Consider the following 23383-nt stretch of genomic DNA (forward strand, 5'->3'; position numbering starts at 1 on the left):
GAAATGCTTGGTTCTTTTTTTAAGTTACTTGTAAATCTGAGACAAGCTATTAAGTTATGTCTGTAGGAAATCCTGCATAGGACTTGAATTGATAGCCCTACCTGCATTTGGACATTTGATTGAAATGATGGAAAACTTGCTATAATTAAAAAAAAATATTCTGTAGGAAATTACTTTTCTGTAATGAATTACATTTCTGTTGTAGTTTACACTCTCAGTTTCTACCTGTGGTGGAATAAAAACCCCTTCTGTTACAGACTGTAGAGTTGAAGAATCTAGCTAGCGTTGAGTTTGTATTTCTAAAATGTGCAACCTGTTGTCAGATACTGGATCATATATATTGTGTTTAGTGGCAATAGCCGTATGGTACACAGAAGAGCACCATAAATCTGTTTTGGAAAATAACCCTGGAGTCTTGTATAAAACAGCTTTCCATCTGACAAATTTAAACCTTTGCAGAAGGAGGAGAACTATTCTGATGTACCAGTGTCGTCCTTTCCCATTAATTCTTTCATGGCTGCAGTCTTCTTAAGGCATGTTATTTCCTGTTCTGTTCTAGAACTTTCCTTCTCAGACTTAAAGAAAATGCTTCTTAGTATCTGTCTTCCCTTACTCTGTTATGTATGTAAAGTCACATTGACATTGTATTTTGGACCTGGCTTCATTGGTGTTTTACCAAAGGATCTGGGGTACATATCTGGAAAGTTTCTTATTTGTAATCAGTTTGCAAATGGTAGTCTTGCTGAGTAAGGAACAGGGTTTTTATGGACTCCACAGCCATTAAAAAAAACCCTCTCCTGAATTTATTGTACTAAGTGAGCTAAAACCTAAGCAGTCTTCTGTCAGGCTATTTACATTTGTGTAACAGTGTTGCTGTTCCATCTTGACTTCCTAGTTTAGACTTTGAAATTGTAATATAAGAGGACTGTCAGTATTTTCTTTAGGAACTTCTATGGACATCTCACTTATTCTTTCAGTCGTAGCTGGGACTTGTTCAATTTCTTGTTGAGACTTGCATCTCATATGTATTGGTCATCTTCAGTTGGCTTTCAGCTGGAGGCTGAGCTCTGTCTTCTGGGGCTGGATTGAGCACAAATTTTCTTCCATTGTTTAGGTGCCCAGCACGTACTTTTCTCCCTCATTTGTTGAAGGATGTAGGTTGGCAGTGGTCTCACACTGATAACATCTCTTCCAGGTCTGTTTCCATTCAATGGAAGTTTCATATTTTTTTCCTGTGCTCTTGCTCAGTAACTCTAGTGTTTTCTAAAACTCTGGTCATGCTTTGTATGTAGAACATCAGGTGACTGAGATTTGTCTAAAACGTGTTCTGTGCCAAGCAGGACCTAAATGGCAGGATGCACTGACTATACAATTGTGTACTTTGTCTTCCTGTGTGTCCTTGCCAGAACCCTGATGGTTTCAAACCTGCTGATGGGGAAAATATTTGCCATCAGTGATCTTCTCCAAAGTGTCTACTCTTGTATGTAAATATTCTTTTTTTATCTACAAATTGGGTAAATAAATGAAGGCCCTGAGCTTTTTTCATATTTGTAGCCGGTAAATATATCCACTCGGTTCCTTCTATTCATTCTGATGCCTAAAGCAAAAAAACTCTCAAGCTTTATAAGCTGACTCTTGAAAGTTCCTTATTTACCAAGCATGAACTTTCTGTATGTTGAACTTCCCTGTTTCCTGTCCAAACTGTTCCTTGGTTGGGTTACTTCTGTGTGCTATCTTATTGTGGACCAACACTTTGCAAAACTAAAAGACCAGAATAGGGTGCTTGTCAGTCTGATAGTCATATTTTTCCATTTGGTATTTGCTTTTACAATTAGCTTGTGTTGCTGGTAGAGATAAAGTTGCTTGTGTAAGTTCTGTTTGTTTCTTTAGTCAAAGACTGCCTATGAGAATGCTTTTCTTGTTTTACTTGTTGCTTTCAACTCAGTGGCTTTTGTGTCATGATGTGAGCTAAAATCTGAACAAATTCTGGGAGCACTGAAGTTGACAATATATTTTTCTGTTGCAGTGTTCCTCATTGGCCTATGAAGAAGAGGAGTGGTGTTTATGCCTGTTCTTACTGTGTTAGCCAACTCCTTGAAATTATGCTCTCCTTTTAGGAACTGATCCAAGGAGCTTAAGTGACAGAAACCTAATTGCTTTTAGTAGGGTTAGCATTCTGTCGGTTTATTTGCCTGAACTGCAGAAGCTGGCAGGAATTCCTAGTCAGTGGAGGAAGAGTAGATAATGGTTCTGGTAGCAGCTGGCTTTTTGGATTGCTTACCTGTTTTATCAGGTTTGCAGTGAGTGCCAAGAACACTTTTGCTTCTGAACTTCACCCAAAGCTTAACAGACATCAGCAATTTAACTTGCCTGTTCTATCGTGGGTATGAAGTTGTTTGTCACCTTCCATATTTTTCCCTTGTAGGACCTGCTTCTCAGGTAACCTGAAGCTCTAACAAATACCATTAAAGGAAGGTACGTATTCAAATAATTCACAGCAGGAAAAAGGGCTGCTCCGCTTTGTGTGAGGATTAAGAGGGAAGGAATGTTCCACTTTGCTTTTTAAGAAAGAGCTTAATAAACTCCTCTTTGTACTACTGGTAGGCTGATGAACAGACACCAATACTAAATTGAGTTTAGGATCTAGGGAATGTATTTTGGACTGTGTATTGCACTTTACTCAGTATGTAACAGACTTGAATGTGTGTGTGGAAAAACCCTGGCAAATGGCAGCTACGGCAATTGAGTCACTAGCATATAAACCCATCACTAGAAAAGCCATCACAGTTTGTATTGATCTGGAACACTGACAGATAAGCCAAGGCATAGAAATACTTTCAAGTATGTCTTCTGCCTTTGTGGTGCCGGTCACTTGAGGGCAGGGGTTGAGGCTGGAAATGTGAGGGGAATTTGAGTTTTCAGCTCCATTGCTCTGTCCCCTCTAGGCTTAAAGGCTATTGAATTTGATGTTTTTCTGGTACGCTGTGCTGGTTGGTTAAACTTAATTTTTCTGCCTGACAGTATTTCTCTTAATTTCCTCGTAAAAGTTTTAGAAGCCTTTACATATGTTCTTGTTTGCTGTATTTTGTAATCGTTTTGTGTGCGATACTTGTACTTCAGCATTTAAGATGGAGATGGCAGTGTTGTGCTTCTCTGCTGTCTTGTTTGGAGACAAAAGCAAATTGCTTACTAGAACACTCAGGCTGCTGTATTGTTGCTGAGTTCATGAGTGCAAAGAGAAACCTAACCATGCAGGGGAGTTTGCCGTCTGCAGTCTTAGGAAGATAAGTATGTCTTAGGACAAAAATACTGAAATAAAGAAGCTACTGGAAGTGGTTAAAGATCAATCTGTAGATGTTGCAGGAAAGTATGGTATTAGTTGAAAAGTTCTGTTATGTAACACTTGAATTAAAAATATTTAAATTAAGAGTAACTTTTTTACCTAGACTATCGCCAGTGTTAGTTCTAGATTAAAATGGAAGAAAATTGGCTTTTGAGCCATTCATGGTCTGGAAGTGACAAGCTTTTGTAGCAATTACGTAAATCTTATAAACACTCATAGGAACTATAATATTACTTTCAAACATTGTCACTAATGCTATAGGTGTCTGGGCACAAATCCCCTGGATCAGTAAAACCCCAATTCCGTTTGGAAGACCTGTAGTGTAAATGTGTTCTTGGTGGAGCTGGAGCAGTGCCTCTGAACACCTGGAGCTTTGGCCTTGTGTTTGGAAAGCAGCCAGATGCTGACCTTGGTGGTCCTGCACCTGTGGACGCAGTGCCTGCTCAGATACCGTCACCTTGCACAGAGTCTACTTGTGTACTGAAGTTTGAATATCTAAGCTCCACTGACTACTTGTGTCTTGGTTTCATTGTTTTTGTATGTGATGTTAACTCCATATAAGCAAATATTTCTTGAATCTTACTAACACAGCCTTACAAATGACATATCTTTGTTATTCTAAGATGCTTTTACTTTTAACCCTGCAGTTTTCCTGAAGTTCTCTTCTCCAATAACACTTTTACAGTTGGATGGTTTCACTGTACACTTTTATTCTTCTAACTCTGAACGAGAATGTACATCTGTTAATAAACTACATCCTAGTGACTGATATAGCTATTAGTAGAATTCAGTGACCACTGTATAACTTTGAGCACCTATTAAATCATGAGTGCGTATAAATATTTCGGGAAATATGAAGACATATATAGCATAAAAGAATAATATACTGTATATTAGTGGTATATATGTTCTTAGTTCTTCATTCCTCTTGAAACTCACATCAACAGTGGTAGTTTTAAGAGCGTAACCTTTAATAAATGTGGTAGAGCTTCTATTACTGCCAGAACTTAACTATTATCCTACAAGTGAAGACTTCAACACTTAAGATGTTTGAATAGCCATCACAGAAATGAAACTGGTTGGAAAAGGGGCCAAGTATGATATGTTTGTGGTCTGTGTATATTGTCTACATGTTTCTCTAACTTACTAACTGTACTTACAACTGCTTATCTAGCTGAATTTTGCTCGTTAAATTGATATTTTGAAGGTGATGTCACTCATATTTTTCTAGTCCTGAATTTCTGTTGCCTGTTGAAGTCCTATTTTGCTACTTTTTCTCTTCTGAAACAGGAATTTCATGAAAACTGGCTCCAGACCCTGTGGAGCAAGGTATATTACTAAAACATAAATATAGAATATAGTGTGGTGGCACTGCTTGTGTGTGTCTGAAAGATCTCTACTCATTGTATCAATTAGTGACTTTAGAGTTATCAAGTAGATTATTCTTAGTCTTCAGTGTTTTACCATTTAACCTATTCTAACAAACGATGAGGCTGTATCATGGTGTAATTACCACCATTTTGGTGCTAATATTCAAGTACTTTAGTAATAGGAAAGCATTAAATTGATTTTTTGTTTGGTATCTTAAATTCTTGTATATTAGCTGCAAATGTTGTATGTTGTTTGAAAGTTCTGATATACTGAGGTCTTTTCTTTCCTTGGGTCTCTAAAGTAATTGATATGCACTGATGACACAATTGGTTTTCTTTTTTTTAAGTATTAACGGAGCCTCTTAAAACATTATATAGCTTGTGTAATCAAAAGTAATTTCCCTCCAAAGGTAATGACTGTACCCATGCCTCATGTAAAGCAGTTCAAAAGTCAGTCAGGAAATTTTCAACTCTGTATCATCCTTCTCTATAGCCAAGTTTGTGCTGCACATATAATCCTCAAGACTAAAAGCGATTACAGTGGTTATGTTTTCAGAAGATTAGAAACAGTAGCTTGTGGGCATGAACTGTTCGTTTCACTGTGTGCTAATGTTATGCTAATGATGCTTATAAAAGCTAACAATTTTGCTGCTCATCAAAGCATGCAAAAAAAAAAGGCGACTCAGTATCGTGTTTATGAAGACATGCCAGTGTTTTCTGAAGCTTGTCTGTGTTTGTGGCCTGGTATGACTGCAGCAGGTCAAAAGTGAGTATCTAAAGATCTCTCTGTTCTTAAGTTTGTGCTTGGGCTTTTGAATAATTTGTTCTTGTTTTGAAGAAGGGTTGTCAGTGTCCAGAAATCTAAAGTACTGCATTTCAAATGACTGCAAACAGTGCAGGTTACTTTAATCTGTAATTTAAGACTTATTTGAATTTGTTACATATTTAAAACTACTTGAATTTAAATAATATTTCCTTATTCATTTATTTGGTAAGCCTGCTCCCATACTGAGTCCTTTACCCTTCCGGTCAAGATATTACTAATGAAGAGGAAGATGTGAGTAACAGTCCTCTCAGCTTTTGTCCATTTTGATTTACTGGTAAAATGAACTGACTGTTGTTACATTGATGATACGGTGTGGCCTGGCCACTCTGTTTGGAGCAGTATGTCATTTTTTTAATAGAAGTGTCAAAGGTTTTAATGTTGGAGGCAGAACAATTGCCATCCTGCAGCTGATGTGTTTTTTCTCATGACAATATATCATTCTTTCTGTAGGTAACTCTACAGACTTAGTTCTTGTGAATTTTTGTAAGCACAGATGCAATGTTTCCATGTATAAAAGTACTGAATATTAGCAGATCAAGGGAAGGTGAGGATTAGTCAACAAAATGTGGGTATGTGTAACCTCGATTGTTTAAAGTTCGTTTTTGTTTTTTTTTAAAACAGTGCCTGTTTAGATCACTAATGTATTTTAATTGTTTCCATCTTTAAAAATATGTCTGACAAGTTCAGTTTCTAGTTGTTATACAAATAAACTAGTATTAGATGCATTGCTTTCTTCTTTTCAAACATACTTTCAAATTAGTGCTTAATGTGGTTTGAAGACTTTGCCAACATATTCTTCCAGATCCTTCTCTTGTATGAGGGTGGTTGATTACATCTATCTTTCTTTTTTTGGTTTACAAATGCCAATATATTCTGAAGAATGCAAACCCTGGGACCATTTGTCATCACACTTTGATTGTAGTTCACTTCATTTTAGTATGTAGGAGGAAAAGCAAACAATTAGATGCCTGAAGGGGGAGGGGGGAAGCTGAAGTGTCAGGGCATGCTAAACATTCTTATTGCATTGCATAGTTTAACCTCCTATTGTTTTCCCGTTGCTTTTAACACTTACCTGCCTGGATGTGACAGATGTAAATACATTTAAAAACAAACCAGCACTTATTTGGCTGAAGTACTAGATGTAAACAATCTTGAAAACAGACTTTAAGGGCTACAGACCTTTAGGATTTAAATTTAAGTAATTTTTATAGACTAAGTGTTTGATTTCTGGATTCTGAAAAGTTATTTCCATTTTCATTTGAATGAGAGCTCAGTTTGCAATCAGATTTGCTAGGTGTAAATACTCAGTTTGTAGACCCATGTCCAAGATGTATTAGGATTAAGACCGTAGGTAGGCATCCTCCATCTTCTCTGCAGGGCTCCATTCATTAGACATATTTAGAGCAGCTTCATAAGATCAGGCTTTGTATAAAGCATTGTGGGAAGAAAGATAGTTATCCAGTTCTGTCCTGCATCTACTTTCTGTAGCTCTCCAGCATTAGATCACTCGACTGTGATGCAAGAGACTTGGGTTCAGCTGCTTCTCTGCTTTTGAAAAGTCAAGCTTGTATTATTCACTGTGTTGGGGTAGTGTGGTGCCCACTTTAAGCTGTAGTGAGGAGTAGATCATGCTCTTAGCCTTCTGTATTGAAGTAAATTTACATGAAGTATTTAAGGGTTTAGAAGAGTGGTTAGACTAAGCATGACCATGGAACAAGGAAGGAGGTTTCAATTCAAGAGTTAAAGGTTTCCTCAGAACTGAGACCACAGTCCAGACTTCCTGCCTCCCACGAGTGCTTCTTCCACTAGGCCTTGGTATATAGCTTTTAAGTGGATCTTTAATTATGCAAAATGGACAGAAGGGAATGAATAAACTGCCTCCTACAGTTCTTCTGTTATAGCTTAATGCTTAGAGTAGTCTCCTGGAGATGATAAAGGCAGGTTTAAATCCCTTTTTGGTAGAGGCAGGCAAGGAATCAGTTTCCCTTGCCTTTATTTGGTTGTTGTAATTTGGTTACCTGTTGGCTTGTGGGTAAAATCACTGTCACTGCTTTTTCAAGAAAGGGACAAATGTTAATGCATCTAACTCCAGATGACACTGCAGGTTGAAAATACCATGTACAAAGAGAGATGCCTTACACCTGCTGAGATACAGCAGGAGTAGTCTTTCCCTTTCATTGACTACTCTTCAGTGGAGTTCTCTGGTTTGGGGCTCTTTAGAGGAACCTCAATGGTATTTACCTTGTCTGTGAATCAAGCATTTAGGATTTCTACCGAACCTGGTGTGGGTTGCACAAATGAGGCAGAAAATTTAATGAAGGTGTAATAGCATACAGCATTTCTTAGCATGTCCTTTGAGTTTAGCCTCAAAGCAGCAGTTTCAGACCTTGAAAGTCTTGTAGGTGTGTGATGAACTGAGGGGATATTGAGACCAGGATAAATACCCATTCCTCTGACAACAGTGAGAGAAGCTAAAACAAAACAGCCTCCAAATGAGTCAGTCAAGTATAGCATCCATTTCAGTGGCACTTTTTTCTGTTCTTCAACTGTGTGTCCCAAAGCAAGCTGCTTACTGTAGAGCTGCTAAAACAGGCAGTAAAGCAACACAAGGTAAACTGTATTGCATCTTTTCTTCTGATAGACGTTTTCAAAATGACACTCTTACAAAAATGTAAACTAGAACTGTAAATTGGATCTATGCTTATTAAATTAGCCAAGGTGACAATTCCAGAAGAAAATATGTTAAGTCATGCCTGGTGGGGTGTACACCCTGCACAGAAGAGCAGAACTGAATTCTTGGATGCTTCTTTAAGTGTTTGTGGGATACTTTTGCAGGCTGATAGTGATTACTTCCATTTCAGGGTTAAGGCTTTGAGAGTGTTCTGTGTAATCTGCTTTACTATTAAGGTTCTAATACTATGAAGTAGTGAAGGTAGCTTATTGGAGGGCCTGTGCTTGTCCCTTCTTTTGACACCATTTTTTTTTCTGCCAGTGATCTGTAATTTTTGCATTCCAGTGACTTCAGGAAGTTTTCTTAATTGGATGTTTTGGAAATAGGGGATATCGTGGCTGTTCAGTGGCTCATATTGGAGCTTGAAAGTCCCTGCTTGTATGGCAGGATTTAAATGAGAAAGGGGTATCAGAGACAAAAGAAAATACATTGGCCTAGAGTCCCTCTACTACTTCATAGATCAGTCAACCTAAACTGAAAACACAAATGTCTTCCTTTAGCCGATGCTTAGTGCCAAAAGCACCTAAAGTTCCTAATTAACTACATGGTTTTTTTAACCAGCATTTACTATCTGAACTACTTCAGCTACCCTTAAATGAATACCTACATGCATGCAAAGATCTATTAATAGCCAGTTTACTGGCTTAGAAGCAAAAACTGTACACTTACTCAGGCCCCAAACTTGACTCTTCCTATGGATGCACCAAGTTGGAGGAGTCCATTTGTGCTAATATAGGAACTGAAATTTTAGGGATAACAGTCACAGATTCATCTGATAGCTTAGTTTGGTGCAGCACTTAAGTGAATTTGGTAGGAAGACTCCCCTTTTTTTCCATGTTTGTTACGTAGCCTTTTAATGCATGAGCAGGAATTTCCCTTGTTCAAAGACCATCTGTCAGCTGGGGCAGAATTGTAAACAGTCTTTGGCCTTAGCCCATCTTCCCTACTCCCATTGAGCAACAGGTTTTGTTTTTAAAAATGCAAATAAGTGATTTTTAGTCCAGAAGCTGGCCTAGGGCCTGCCTCCCCACCCATAGCTTAAAAAAAATAATAAAATAAATACTTGAAAAATCATATTTTTTAAATAATGTAGGCCCAACTAGGGAGATCAACTGCCCTGAGAATCATGACTCTCATAGCCTGGAAAGCATTTGCACAAGTTGTCAGTTCTCTGTTCCTGACCCCTGGTTTTGGCAGCTCTGCAGTTCCTGACTGAAGAGCAGGAATGCTTTGGCAGCTTTTTTGGATTTTCCTGATGCTTCTGTTAACTACAGTGCTTCCATCTGTTGTCTTCAGACGCTCATGCAACTTGGAAAGCATAGATTTTCAGCTCTGGATCACCTCATTAGGCTTAAGAAGGACAGAAAAAACTTACGATTTTTCCTTAATTTTTATTTGAATAATGTATTAAGGCTGTACTAAGCCAGACCTAAGAAATGATGGGAAAGTATCTTGGATTATCTATTTTATGATAGCTTTGTGATTACTCTACTAGGAAAAGATGTGTATTAAGGGAGCACAGCAAACTGTGCACAATTGAATGCAGCAAGCAGCCTCTCTTACCAGACTACCAGACTTACAGTCCCATAGATAGGCATTTGTTTGCCCTCCAGCACTTATGTATCTTTTGAAACTTTGCTTTTAACTCTGTAGCAGTTGTCTCACTCAGTTGTCCTCACTAGGGCTGTTCTACAAGTGCTTTACTTTCTTCATATTTTTTTTATGCTGTTACAATGCAATTACTTTTTTTTTTTATACATGTTTTGGTGATGCAGTTCTTGCCTTTATGGATGCTTATGATTAGGAGTAGCTCAGAGCAACATAATTGCAGCTTATTCACTCTTTCTCACTTAAGAGTTTTGCTATTTGCTATAACTTAAAGTCACTTAAGAGGAAGAACTGAGATCAAAATCATAACCAAAACAGTATAGTATAGCAGTAGTTGGCTTCAGCTCTTGCTGTTTATGAGCAAAAGGTTTACTGTCTTTTATTTTGCTCAGATTTTTATAGTAGAGTGAAATAGGTAAGTTATAATACCTTTCAATATCTTTTGCTGTGATAATCCTCATTGTGCCTGTTTTGGCCATTGTTTGGTACTGAATCATAACTGGTTGAGGAGTAAAAATAACACATGTAGGCAGGAGTTGAAAATGATACACCATGCTTGAAAGAATGACTATTGGTATGGCTTTCAAGCAGTGAGATCTACAAGCTGTGAAAGAGGGAAGTGGTGAAAGTCTTATCACCAAGGTCCTTTAACAGCTCATTAGAAAATAGATGAGAATAGAATGATCCTGTTTGACCAGGAAATATGGCCTGTTAGGTCACTTCTAGTTCAGTTTCCATGACTAAGCAACCCCAAGAAGTGAATTCCTCCTAACCGTGCAGCCATAGGCAAGCACCAATACAACAAAGCACTACCTAAGCAGGAATAGTAAATAATTAAAAGTATATTTATTTCAGGATATTTGAATATCGGAAAGGCATAGCATATGGGCTTGAGAAGATGGCAAACTCATTAGATTTTAACTGTAGTATGATTCCTCATTTTGGTGCTATTGTGAGAAAGAGAAGCGATAAAGTGAACTTCTCAGTGGGGACCGTATAGTTTTTACAAGGCTGAAAACAACTGCTTTGTTTGGGAGAAGCCCTGTGCTAAATGTATCTTATATCTTGGGAACAACAGTTTAAAAGCTTTAAAAATCAGTACATGGTAGCAATGTCAGAGGCTAGTTGAAAAAGTTAAGGGCATCCAGCCCTTTCATGAGTAGATATTCTTTTCATGTGAAATATTAAGTTGTATATTTTAGGAATAACAGGATAAGCTCTGTGTGATTCTATATATCTGGGCAATGTCTTTAGTACACAGAATTCTAAGCTTTTGCCTAAGTAACATGAAAATAAAATGTATAGTATGGTTCATAGAAATCAGACTTGCTGCTAGCAGATTTTCAGAGCATACAGGATGCTCTGCTGGAACACAGCTTGGGGTTCTGGTTTGTGAGAGCATAGTTAACTTTGGCATTTTTGGTTGACCTGTTTTTTCTACATTTGCAATAGCAAATCTTTATAAATGGGCAGAGAAATTGTAAGTGAAAGTAACTCAAAAGCTTAAAATATTAATGTTGTGTAGTTTGATAACTTTCAATGTTCGTGTCCCAAAATTTTTATTTTTTAGTAGAAAAATCAAAGTATATTGTAGTCTATCCTCATATCTAGTGCTAGCTAGTCAAATACTCTCTTTATGTGAATCTAATAAGCACTTCTATAGGCTTTTAAAATTCTTGTAATAAAATGATTCAGAATTTTCTTTAATTTTAGAGAAGGATGGAAAATCTTAGTGGTTTATATGTCTGCATTTTTCAAAGAATAAAACCTATGTAATAATGAATAACTTAAAACTATCCATAGTTATACTGCATAATCTAATGATGGTACATAGTGGGAAGGCCTAATGCAAGAGTAATGTTAGAAGACTTTAAAAAATTCTCAAGTTAAACCCTGCTTTGGGCATAGGTGAGAGGAAAAGAATGGATTCTGATTACTTCAAAGAAGCAGAGTACTGAAGGCATCTAGACTACTTGCATTAAAACAATCACCTGGACTTGTCTCGGAGAATTACAGATGATGTTCTAAGGAACATGCTTTGTTTGCATAGGGAAGAGACTGCAGGACCCTGGATACATTATTGGCCTAAATTAATTCGGAGGAATGTAAATGAGAATCGGTTGCTATAGTATTTTAAGTATTTAATAATTTTCTTTCTTTATAGCACTCTTTAGTTTGTAGCTATTTCATAATATTCATAGTGTTTATTTTAAAGCTAGTTTGGTTTTCCCATGAAGACTGTTCAATGCTCAGAGAAAATATCTTTGAAAACATATGTTGTTACATAAGAGCCTGTTTGTGGGAACTTCAGGGAACTTGTGCAGACTTGCTTAATCATCCTCTGGAGAGCAACAATGCTTATTTCCTGTCTGCTTCTGTTACTTGATGCTGTGTCTTAAAAAGGCACTGTCAACCAGGAAGAAAACTTCTCCAAACCAACAGGAACATTTGAAAATGTAAATGAAATAACAGCTATGTGAGAGTAACTAAGTGTAAATAATAAACTAACCTTCGAAAGTTGCACACTTGAGCTACGTAACATAACGGTAAAAATACAGCGTGCAAGTTTCTCTGGGATTCAGTATAGCTCAGTGACAGTCTGATGCCAGTTTGCAAGTAATTTCCAGAGAAGTGAGTTAATATTTATTTGTCTACAAGGCAGTCATGTAGTCATCTATATTAGATGCTCTTTAGATGAAAATATGGAAAATATCTTTTTAATAACTGAACCAAGGAAAAAATACGTAAACTAGAATATGCAACTTGGTATTTAGGTATCATACCCATATACTATGTGTTCTTCTCAGAAATGTAGCCAAAAGTGGTGGTTGATTGACCACCTGTGAGACTGTCCTGTATAAAACAACCCTTGCCTAAGAAAAATCTCTTTTATAACACAGCAAAATTTACTGGCTCTGTGACATTTTCCTTGCTGTCTCTGTGGTGTACCTCTAGTTCCTGCTCTAATACACAAGAAGTGTTCAGTGCTGCTTTGTCCCTTAGAATCTAATTTCATGTCCCTGTTTCTAGAGCAGATATTCATGTTTTCTTTAAGTGGATGGTGGAAACGGGACCAGAAATGTATAGGAGCTGGGTACAATCCTAAGATTTCAGTTTCACACTTCAGTGTTCGAAGTTAGAGGTCAGTTTTCATGTATCTCTTTACTTCAGACCTCAAGTGTATCTGTCTAGCTTAACCTTGATTTGTTATTGTGAAGTATCAATTTATGTTCATGATATCTGAAACAGGTTTTTAGTCCTCTCGCTGTAAAACCTTTTTAAATTCTTTCTTGATAAACGTAAACTACATCTCCAATTATATGGGTCAGTAAAGCTCATAGCTGTAAGATCATTTCAGATGAGACAGGCGAGAGTCTTTATGCAGGTGCTCACTTTCAAATCTCACTGATCTGTTTCCACAGTACTTCTAGGATTAGGCTTTCTGGTCAGCACTAACGTGTAAAACACTTTGAAGTGGCTGCCGTGTCTTAATGCAAGATCCTTTTTTTGGAAGCAAGAAATAGTATCTTGCTCTGTTCATTCAGAATCTCTCTTTGTAGTTGCTAGGAAGCATATCACTATAGAGGTGTTTGTGGACCTCATATCTAATTGTTCTGGTTCCCATCCATATTATATGCCTCCAGGCCTTGGAAGTTCTGTATCCAAGGGGAAAAAGCAATTATGTACAGCCAGTAATGAAGGCCAAATCAGGAAGTTAAAGGAAGATCCTCCTTGGTCTTATCACCCAAAGATGAAACAAAATTAAGACTACACCTTTTTTTTATGCAAACAGGCCACAAAGCTGCTACTGCTTGGTTTTGTTACCTTCCCCAGAAGAAAGAAAACAAAGCAAGCAAGCTATGACATGCACTACAAGTGATTCTGGCAGGGCAAAATTAGAGCCAGAAAGAATATCAAAGGAGAAAGGATAGGAAAGTCTTTTTCTTTGAATTCACAAAGTTCCAATTAAATATTTTACTGTTTCAAGGGAACTAAGGCAATACGGTAGGAATTTTTTTACAGATTGAAAAGAAAAACCTAGCTCAGGAAGTAGTTCCTCAACACTGATTATTTCTGGTATCTGGAGTTTCCAAATTATACCTGTCAGTGTGCACCCTTCTAAAAACCAGCAGAAGATATTAAATTTTGCAGTTCTTACTGGAAGTGGCTTATTCTTACATATGCACAAAATCTCAAATAACTGTGAGACAGTAAGCTTCAGGTCAGTGTTTATTTCTTTCACCAGGCAGTGAACTATTTTACTGAAGTGATGAAAAATTCTTAGCTTTAGCACAAAAATCTTAGTCAGGTGTGTGTGGGGGGTGGCAGTATAGTTCCTTCTGCAGTTTGGAGAAAAGGAAGAAAGTATTTTGTTATTATTTTGGCTTTTAAAGTAGCACAGGGATTGCAGTGTTAAGGAAGAAGAATTCACCTATGTGAACCTCCCCATTTTTCTTTAGCTTAGAGTCGTCCTTTTATTTGTGGCATCTATGGAGAAGTTTGAGCTCAAACCCAGGAGCAACAGCAGTGCTCCCCGCTGGCCCCTTCAGAGCACTGCCTCTGCAGCTCGGTTTGAATGCCAAATCTATTGTCAAAGCTGACACTGGCATAGCTGTTGCCTTCTGCATGCTCGCAGGAACACACAGAACTTGTAATTCTGAAAGAAACCCGAAATGAAATCTGAGTTGTACCTAAGCAACAATTTTAATAGCTCCACTTCTAGGTGTGGTATGCTAATTGGGTGGTATTGATATTGTACTAAATGAACATGCATCATTGAAGTCTATTGTTGCATCGCTTTGTTTAAATATGTAGTACATTGCCAGCAGCAGCATGCTGATGGAAAACTGTCACAACAGCGATCACTACAATCTGGGAGTTAAGTTTGACTGAAACATATGTCTTCAATTTTAATAGCTCGGCTTCCCAGATGCCCTAGAGGAGAATATTGCCTGAGAAGGAGCTTTTCATGTAAGAATAATTTGTGTTAAGTAGCTCAGTGATCTGTTTGTTAGGTTAGAGCTGACAGTTTGTTTATATTTCTAAAGGGGTATGATGAATGGGGGAGAAGTTGATGCTAATTAGCCTAAATTGTTCCTAAGAATGCAGAGCACTTTGCCAGTTTCATTGTTTCTGCTTCTTTGCACATTTTCAATAATTGAATGGAGCTCAGACCATTCATCATAATTTTAGGTAAGATGGAAATAAATGAATATAGCACGGGCCAGCCTGTGCAATGGAAGGTGTCACTTTAGAAGTCAATTAGATAAGACATCAAACTAGGTCTAACGTAGCATTTCTATACATATAGCAAATGTGAGTGTCTACATCTAAGAAATTAATCCGCTCTGTCATGATATTAGTATTAAGTATTTCTTGCAAAGCTACTTTGTCTTACTAGCATAATGTTTTTATCTTAGACCTCAACTGTTACCTCAAGGTATGGACCTCTGTCACTCCATATGACAAAAAGTGCTACTTTTCAGTGTACTGTATATTGGATACAATAAATCTAAAAAAAATCTACCCTTGGGAGAGCAAAGACATTGGTCAGGTGTGTTATGCAAAAGGTGCTGAAATGAATCAGAGGTATGGCAAACGTAACAGTGGAGAAGTTTTTAATGCTGCTTATTTGACTTTAGCATGCTGTATTCCCTTTGTTTTTAGATTTGGGAAACATAACTGTTCAAATTCAAAACATCCTATCCACACACATACATTCTTATAAAATTATCATTTTATTTTTGTATTGAACACTTTCCTTGATAAATTGAAGTTAGATTTGGAGGCTGGGTACTTGAAATGTTCTGTTTTCAGCCCTTATACAAGACCATTCTTTTTTAATTTATGCACATATAATACCACAGGAAGAGATGGTATAAATTTGTGGACTGTGGAGAATGAGTGAACATTTTTGAATCAGGATCTTTAAAAGGGGTGAAATTTGAGTATGATTAAGTTAGGAAAAAGGCTCGCTTACGGCGGAAGTCAGAGACTCTGTATACATTATAGGCATGTCATGGCTTTTAAAAAGTTATGTTAGACTTCTATACAAATTGTGAAGGAATTTGTATAACCCCAAACAAAATTCTGTGTGGTTCTGAACTCTTGCATAAGTACAAAATAAAATAAAAAGGAGTGAAATAATAATAGTAGTTAGTATTCCAGTCAGGAGTGAGTGTTGCTGTAGGGCAGGCTGCATGGGTGTTTTGTTGGTCACTAATTTTCTTGGAAGGAAATGATCCCATGGCTTATGCTATCCGCGTTTGTGCATATTTGCCCTATAATTGGCATTTATTAAGGGGACTTTTGGTTTGATGGATGACTGTCAGGGTATTGCCTGCTAGCTTTGATGCGGATTGCTTTTGCATGAGGCTTTTTACATTAACTCATTAGAAACTCTGCTCTGCTTCAACATGCTCTTTATTTACCTTCAGAAAATGTGATACTTTTCAGCCCAAGTTTCAAGGGACTTACTGTGGTTTTATTTGTGTACTAGCATTTTAATTTGGACACATGAAAGAGGTACATAGCAGAAAAATACTGAACTTTCAACCTGTGAATCTTAAAACTTATAAGAGGTTCAGTTTAATTAGTTATCTTTGAAATTGTAAGCCACTAGCAAAGTATCTTTAGTTTATAGTATTAACTTCTGTGTTCTTAAATTTTTTTTAAGGGAAAAAAGGGCAAGCAAAACCTAGTCCCATAAAAGCAGCAGGTATAGTAATATTTTCACAGCAGGTCGATATTCAATGAACATTCAACAAATCCAGGGTTGGTGTCTGAGACATATTAGTGGTTTCTTCAAGGCTGGATTGATTTGGTCTTTTCCTGTAATGTATCTGGGACATTGGACTGTTAATTAGATTAATTAGCTATAATGTGATTTATAAGGTAGTTATAATAAAACTATAGTTACCAGTGTATTTAATTGCATTGTCATGTTTTGATTTGACATTTAGAAAAGTGTACGAAAGAAATGGCAGTTGTGCGTGCTGATACTGTCACCTTAAACGATCTCTTAATTAAACATTTTCTTTATAAACAGATGTGCAAGGGAGAACTATAACTTGCTACACTGAGCAAAGCTTCATTTAGTGTGAAGAAATAATTGGAATGTTCAGCAGGTTAAATTCTTCCTCTGGGTTCACATCGCAAGAAGAAAATTTGATCAAGAACTTCCTATTTTTTTAAAATTTTCCATTGTTTGCTGCCTTGATGTTTTAATAAGGCACTGCATATCTTGTGCTTGCTACCCATAAAAAAAGACAAAAAAGCAAACATTTTTTTGCAAACTCCTGAATTGCTTTCCTGTTTTCAATTGATGCATAGATACATTGTGTAACATACTACTTACAACGCATAGTAAATGTAGAATAAAAATAACATTGAACCTTGTAATTCAATATTGCTTGGATCTGAAGATTTGATGTAGGCAATTGACAGAGTAACATGACAGGGCTCCATCTTTTCTGCAATGCAAGAAGTTTGTGAAGGATCTGAAATTTATTTGGGTTGATCCCAAAATGAAAGGATTGATTTATTTGTTCCCAATCCTGTAAATTACTTGTGCATGTTTTTAACTTGCTTGTGAGTCTCTGGACCAACTGACTTGCTGGAGTCTAATCATTTGTTCAAGGGTTTGCAAGCTCACAGCTTTCTTGCTTGTATGTTCTAGTTGCTGTAATTAGTTGTTGCTGTCTGAAGTTTGTTTGAATGTGACTTTTCTGTTAATTACAACTAATCTTGACTCTGTCATGAGGAACTAATTTCTATTTCTAGTAGTAAGACTTCAATGAGTACCTTAAGAACATATTAACCAAATATAATCCTAGTCTTATGAATTTGTAAATTAAAAGGCCTATTAACCTCATTGAACTGTAAAAAAGTTCACTGACAGTGTTTGAAATGTTCAGCTCCCTTTTATTTATTTTTCATGGCTTGATATAGTACCCACAAGACATCAATGCCAGAAGAAACTGAAACTAAGTGACCAAATATTTTGTTTGTTTAATTGTAAAAATTAACTCAGTCTTTACCCTTGCCTGGGGGTGTTAGGGAATGGGGAGCAACAGATTTGGCAGAAGAATATTTACCCATAATTTAAGTTTTTGAATTCTCTCCTGAGAGAGCCTCCAAATACAAATGTAAGTTTTAATTACTAATGTTATGGTTGTGACGTATTGTATAAGAGAAGCAAGGTTTATAGTCATCAAACTCAAGCATGGAAAACAAATTATCAGTTGTTTATTCCATGCTTGTTTTGAGTAAAAATCTGAGGTTTTTTTTTAAATCAATAAGTTAAGTAACACAAATTCAAAAGTTCTTGCTATTCAGGGAGTTTGTTTTCCCCACAAGGACTATCAAATGGATCATTATTGAACTTGACCAGCCACAAGTAGTTGGTGACAGCAGTGATTAGGCATCCCCTTCCTTACATGCAATGAACAAATGATGAAGAGGACACTGTTCACATCCATTTGTGGCTTATTTGACTGAGGTTTGCCTAATAAAAAATGCAGAGAACTGCAAGTTGAACTTTCTATCTTCTCTTGTTAGTTCAGCTGCTGTTCTGCTCTGTGGCTGTTTTAGCATTGGTACAGTCAGTTAGAATGGGACATTGGATACAAATGGGAGAGAAAAGTTTTAGGAGGGCCAATCAGTGGGAAAACTGGTCTATCTCTACCTGAAAGCATTTCTCAAGGTCCATCACAAAGATCATATGGCTTTAAGTTTGTCCCACAAGCTGCCTGGTAGAGAAGCTTCTTGTGGTTGATCATTCCATCCTTTAACGAACTAGAAGTTTTTCAAAACTGGCATAAACTGTGCTTTACCTGCTATCCTTTACCCTCTGCTTCTGTCTACACATGTGTTCTGGTGGATGGTAATATTTTTCATTTCCCTTCTTCCTCACAATTTTGTCTTTTTGTGGACCAATGTAGAGAGAAATTCATATGAGCGTGTGGAGGAGGGTGGGGCTGGACATTTTGCAATGGTTAATTGAGGCTGGGGTCCAGGAATCTTTAGGGGCAGTTACAGGTGCCATCTGCACTAGTGCTATGCAGCCATTTACAGTGCAGCAGCAAACATGTTTTTGTTTTTTCAAGGACGACACAGGAAATCTTTGTCTTTACTGCCTTTGCTTGTCAGGCACACAGAAGCTATGTTTAAGCTAGTAGGTACGGAAGCATTTCCAACCTCTGGGATCTGGGTATGTCCAACTCTGACCTCATCTCACGTTGCAGCAGAACTCAAGCACAAACTAAAGCCTTCTGCCTCACCCTGTAGCCGTGTATCCCAACAGTGGTCTGAGACCCAGCTTTCCACCAGTTTCGTTCTCCTTCCTGCTGTCCCCCCAGGTGCTATTGATTGATGGGAGGGAAACCCGAGTATGAGGCCAGATGGGAGCCAGACCATGCAATAACTGATCAGCCTGATCTGGATGATCAGGAGACCAGGGTACACAGTAACATAAGATGTTCTGCAGTAGGCACCCAGCTTATTAGCCTAGGCGCAGCCAGAAAGGAACTCATGTGCAGCTTGTCTAACTCTAATCTAAGCAGGTATAGGAAGTTAGTTATGACATTGTGTATTTATTAAATGGTATGTGATTGCATACTCGAAGACTTCAGATACGACTTCTTATTAAATCACCAACAGCTCTAGTTATACATAGTGGAGGGAAATCAATAAAGCTATACATAATAGTGCATCTTCAAACAGGTCATGGTAAACTGTTAAAAGTGAAACAGATGCATTTGTTACATCTAATGTCTAGGGTTACAGGTTGAATCCTTTCTTATAGATTGAAAAAATGTTAAAGGAGAAGCCCTTTGGTTTTAGAAGGCTGTAGTCACTTCCACAAACCAAGCCAGTGAAAAGAAATGCATTTGTCAAAGAATGTTTTCTGCAGGTTATACTAGACTGGGAGACAGTAGTACGAATAAACAGCATGATATCTGGTTAAAAAGAGTTACATATGTACATCAGGAAATGATAAAAGATGTAGGAATCTTGGTCTTCTGAGGAAGAGTAATTTCTAGCAGGTTTTCAACGTGCTTATTTAAAATGTAAGTTATGGTAACTAGTATTTAGCACTGTTAGTAGGCTGCAGAGATTTTTATATGGCTGTATTCTTAAGGGGAAAATGGAAAATTGTGTGGGGTAAAAAAAAGTGAACACTTTCAAATTTGGGACCAGACAAAAGAAAAAAGTTACCCATTTGAAATCCAGAGAACTTTACAATGCTGCAAGTAAGTAAAAGCAGATGTTGTAAAGTTTAGAAAATCAAGACATTATTTTCCTGTTTCCACTGAATATTTCTAAACACATTATAAATAAGCTTTGAAGTAGTACAAAATACTGTGTTTGTTTTGCTGATAGCATCTTTTTAATAAAAAAACCTTTATCAATGCTTGTTTAAGTTATAGACTAAATGATATCTGTGTGGTTAAACAACTGGCTGTATCTCTTACAAATACAATGCTAAACTACTTGCAGTGTCTGAGCCCTTCAAAAGCCTATCTGATTGATCTTCTGAGTTTAATTTTAAACAGATTAAATATTGTCTGTTTACAGAATGTAAAAATTGAACTCTAATCTTTTGCAAGTTCCTCAAAGGAATAAGATTTTCTTTTGTTACTGTGAAATAGTTTTAAATCAATAAATTGTTCTAAAAGGCTTATCTATGTCAGTAAAACAGTCATTTAGGTGTCTGGCTCACTGTTTCTAGGTATATGCTTCATTTTAATCAACCTTCAGAGGAATTAAGAAATTGTGATCTATAGTTCATATTCCAAAGGCATCTATTAAAGATCATGTGGATTAAGTCTTTTATGTGACTACTGAACAATGGACTTGCTGAATTGCAAGGTGTGTCTGTTAGATAAAAGCAAAGTGTTTCCAAGTAGCAATCATATATTGGGGGGGTATGTGTATCAAAACACCATGGGTATTAAAGGGAGACTGAGATTGCAAGTTAACCGACTTATATCTAATTAGCAGCCAGCTTTAGTTTGAAAAACAGTCCTAAATAACAATATTGCTATTACTCAATTAGTAAGTCCTGATGAGAGTGGCTGTTGACAATGACAAAGGAATCTTAAGCAGTCCTGCTTAATTCAGACTATATTAATACTTAATCACGCTGTATTGATACTCCTTCACACTCAGTGAATTATCTTTCATAGCCCTAAGGTCCTGAGCTTGAGAGGACAAGAGGAAGAAATGTTTTCTCATTTTGCCACTTCCAGTGCAAGCTTCCTGGTGAGCAGACAAGTACACAAACTGCAGCAGGCACCATTTTTGAGTGACTCATTATGTGAGAAATACATGGATGTCACTTTCTTCACTTACCTCCTTGATTAGACTACAGCGTCAGAATTTGTAATCTTACTCCCTTACAAGATTTTTTGGATCTGAGATTTGAATATGCTGGTTGAAATGAAACAGTTTTGGTTGGCTTCTGCAAAATTTTCATGCTTGTGGATTTGTTTGCATCCCTAAAAGGCAAAGGAGTGAGCATCCCTGTTGACTGGTGGTGTATTTCAAGAGCATGTATACAGGTACAAAGAGCATATGTAATACACAAGCAAATTCCTCTCAGGTTATTTTAGATGAATATATTTATGTTCGTTTTTCTAGGCTTTTGCAATACTCCTTAGGAGTCCTTAGGTATGAGTAAGTGTCTTTAGGGTACTTGTCATCTGACCTGCTTTAGTGGTTTTACAGTGAGTCAAACCATGCAAAACAGTGCTTGTTTCTCTGGCTACAAAGTGAGTCTGATCAATTAGCTCAGACATCTGTGTTGGGTCAGAGGAACTGCCTTACACAAACCCACACTTTGAATAACTAGTTTCCTCTATGTATTGCCTACTTTTCTGAAGTGTTCTAGTTTTTAGGTAGGGAAATACTACTTTTTTTGAACTTAATCTGAGTTGCTTGAATGTAAATTGTCATATCAGAAGTTTCTAACATAATAGTACATGCAGTTCTGTTATGTTAAGCTCAGGATTTGAGACGGCTCACTTCTCAGGAAGAAATGCAACTATGTGAACCCTTTTTTGCTGCCAGAACCAATCATGTTCTGATCTATAATCAGCTTGTAATTACCTAGGTTAACTTGGGACAGGGAAGAGGAAGGATTGGAATAGCCCCAGTAAGCAAAGCCACAGGAAACAGGTAAATTAAGCCATAAGAATGTACATTGAGTGGAACACTGAAAGAAAATTTTGGTGACTACGATGGTGGACATAAAGATACTTGGTTTGAAGATGAGGCAGAGGTCTGCACTGGTGCAGCTTTTCTGGATTAAGGCTGTATCTGGACCTAAACTGGCTCAGACCTAAATTAGTGTGGAGACTGTGCAGCCCTGGTTCTGTTAAACAGCTCACAGATGAGTGGCTATTTACTGTGTTAGCATTGTACATCAAGTAACACTGAGAGCAGTGTGTATTTGCACCAGTGAGGATGTAGTGCATGGTACACTAAAAAATGGAAAATTGTATTTTCTTTCCATTCATGTAATTATCCTAGCACTATTCTTATAACTCACAGTATATCTGAAACCTGCATCTCAGAACAATTGTGATGTGTTTGCAGACTGCATTTTACTTCATTTTTTAATTTGTTAATGTACTTTTCTGAAGCGAGATATTCACCAACCTGCAAGCAGCAGGACCTTTCAATCAAAGCATCACCTGCACTCCATTACTGACCTAGTCATTTTTCCATAGTTTCTATTTCCGTTCACTCCTTGACCTCTCTGATAACACAGACTTACTGACATTCCAGGTAGGTCAAACTATGGCAAGTGGCTTTCATTTACTAGAATTGTAAGCTGCTTTGGTTCCTCTTTCCCTTATGTCTGTAGACTATTTAGCACTAGGAGCCCAGGGTTTGGGGTTTTTTTTACTATAGTCTGTAGATGCTAACATAATGAAAATAACACAAGTATCCAACCTGACAGAGGACTTGAATGAAGCACAGCTTGTATCACATGTGTCAACTTTCAGCCATCAGCCATCAAAAGGTAATTTAATTTGGGCTTCTGAGAAACTAAATTTTGGGTTTAGAGCCATAACGATTAAAAAAGGTTGGGAGGAAGATTGTTCAAAATATTTATGAAAACCACGTACTACGAGGAAAATCTCCGTCATTGTATTTAAAATTATTTTTTGTTACTGGAAAAGTTGTGTAAGCAATTTTGTAGTAATTTTTTAATGAATAAATTCTATTAGCATTCTTTGTCTCTTCTTGCATGAATTAGTGCATTGCATGATTTACTTTTGTCTTCAGAAAAGACGCTCAGAATTTGCTTACATGCAGACTACATTTTTTTCACTTAATAGTGCTTTTCTCACCTTTAATCTTCATAAAGAAATGTGGTTGCACAGGCTTTACAGCATGTTTTGGGTATAAATATAAGTCATGTGCAATAGCTCAATTAAATGAAATTACTAAAATATTTTGGGGTTAAGACCATTGTTGCTGCATTCAGGAAGTAG

General features: G+C 37.0%; 1 protein-coding gene across 7 annotated transcripts in view; it reads left to right on the plus strand.

The window, feature by feature from the left end:
• Positions 1-23383, plus strand: part of SLC25A21 (solute carrier family 25 member 21) — a 255502-nt gene that overhangs the window by 15652 nt on the left and 216467 nt on the right. Inside the window, exon 2 of one of the 7 annotated variants that reach the window (XM_080394350.1) lies at positions 2426-2475. The exons of 5 other annotated variants lie outside the window; for them this stretch is intronic. The gene's annotated coding sequence lies outside the window, so the exon portion shown is untranslated. Of the gene's footprint in view, positions 1-2425; positions 2476-21993; positions 22059-23383 lie in introns of all 7 variants that reach the window. One more of the 7 variants, XM_080394349.1, reaches the window with a different exon arrangement.

This window comes from Falco punctatus (assembly GCF_963210335.1).
Source record: "Falco punctatus genome assembly, chromosome: 7".
Lineage (NCBI taxonomy): Eukaryota > Metazoa > Chordata > Aves > Falconiformes > Falconidae > Falco > Falco punctatus.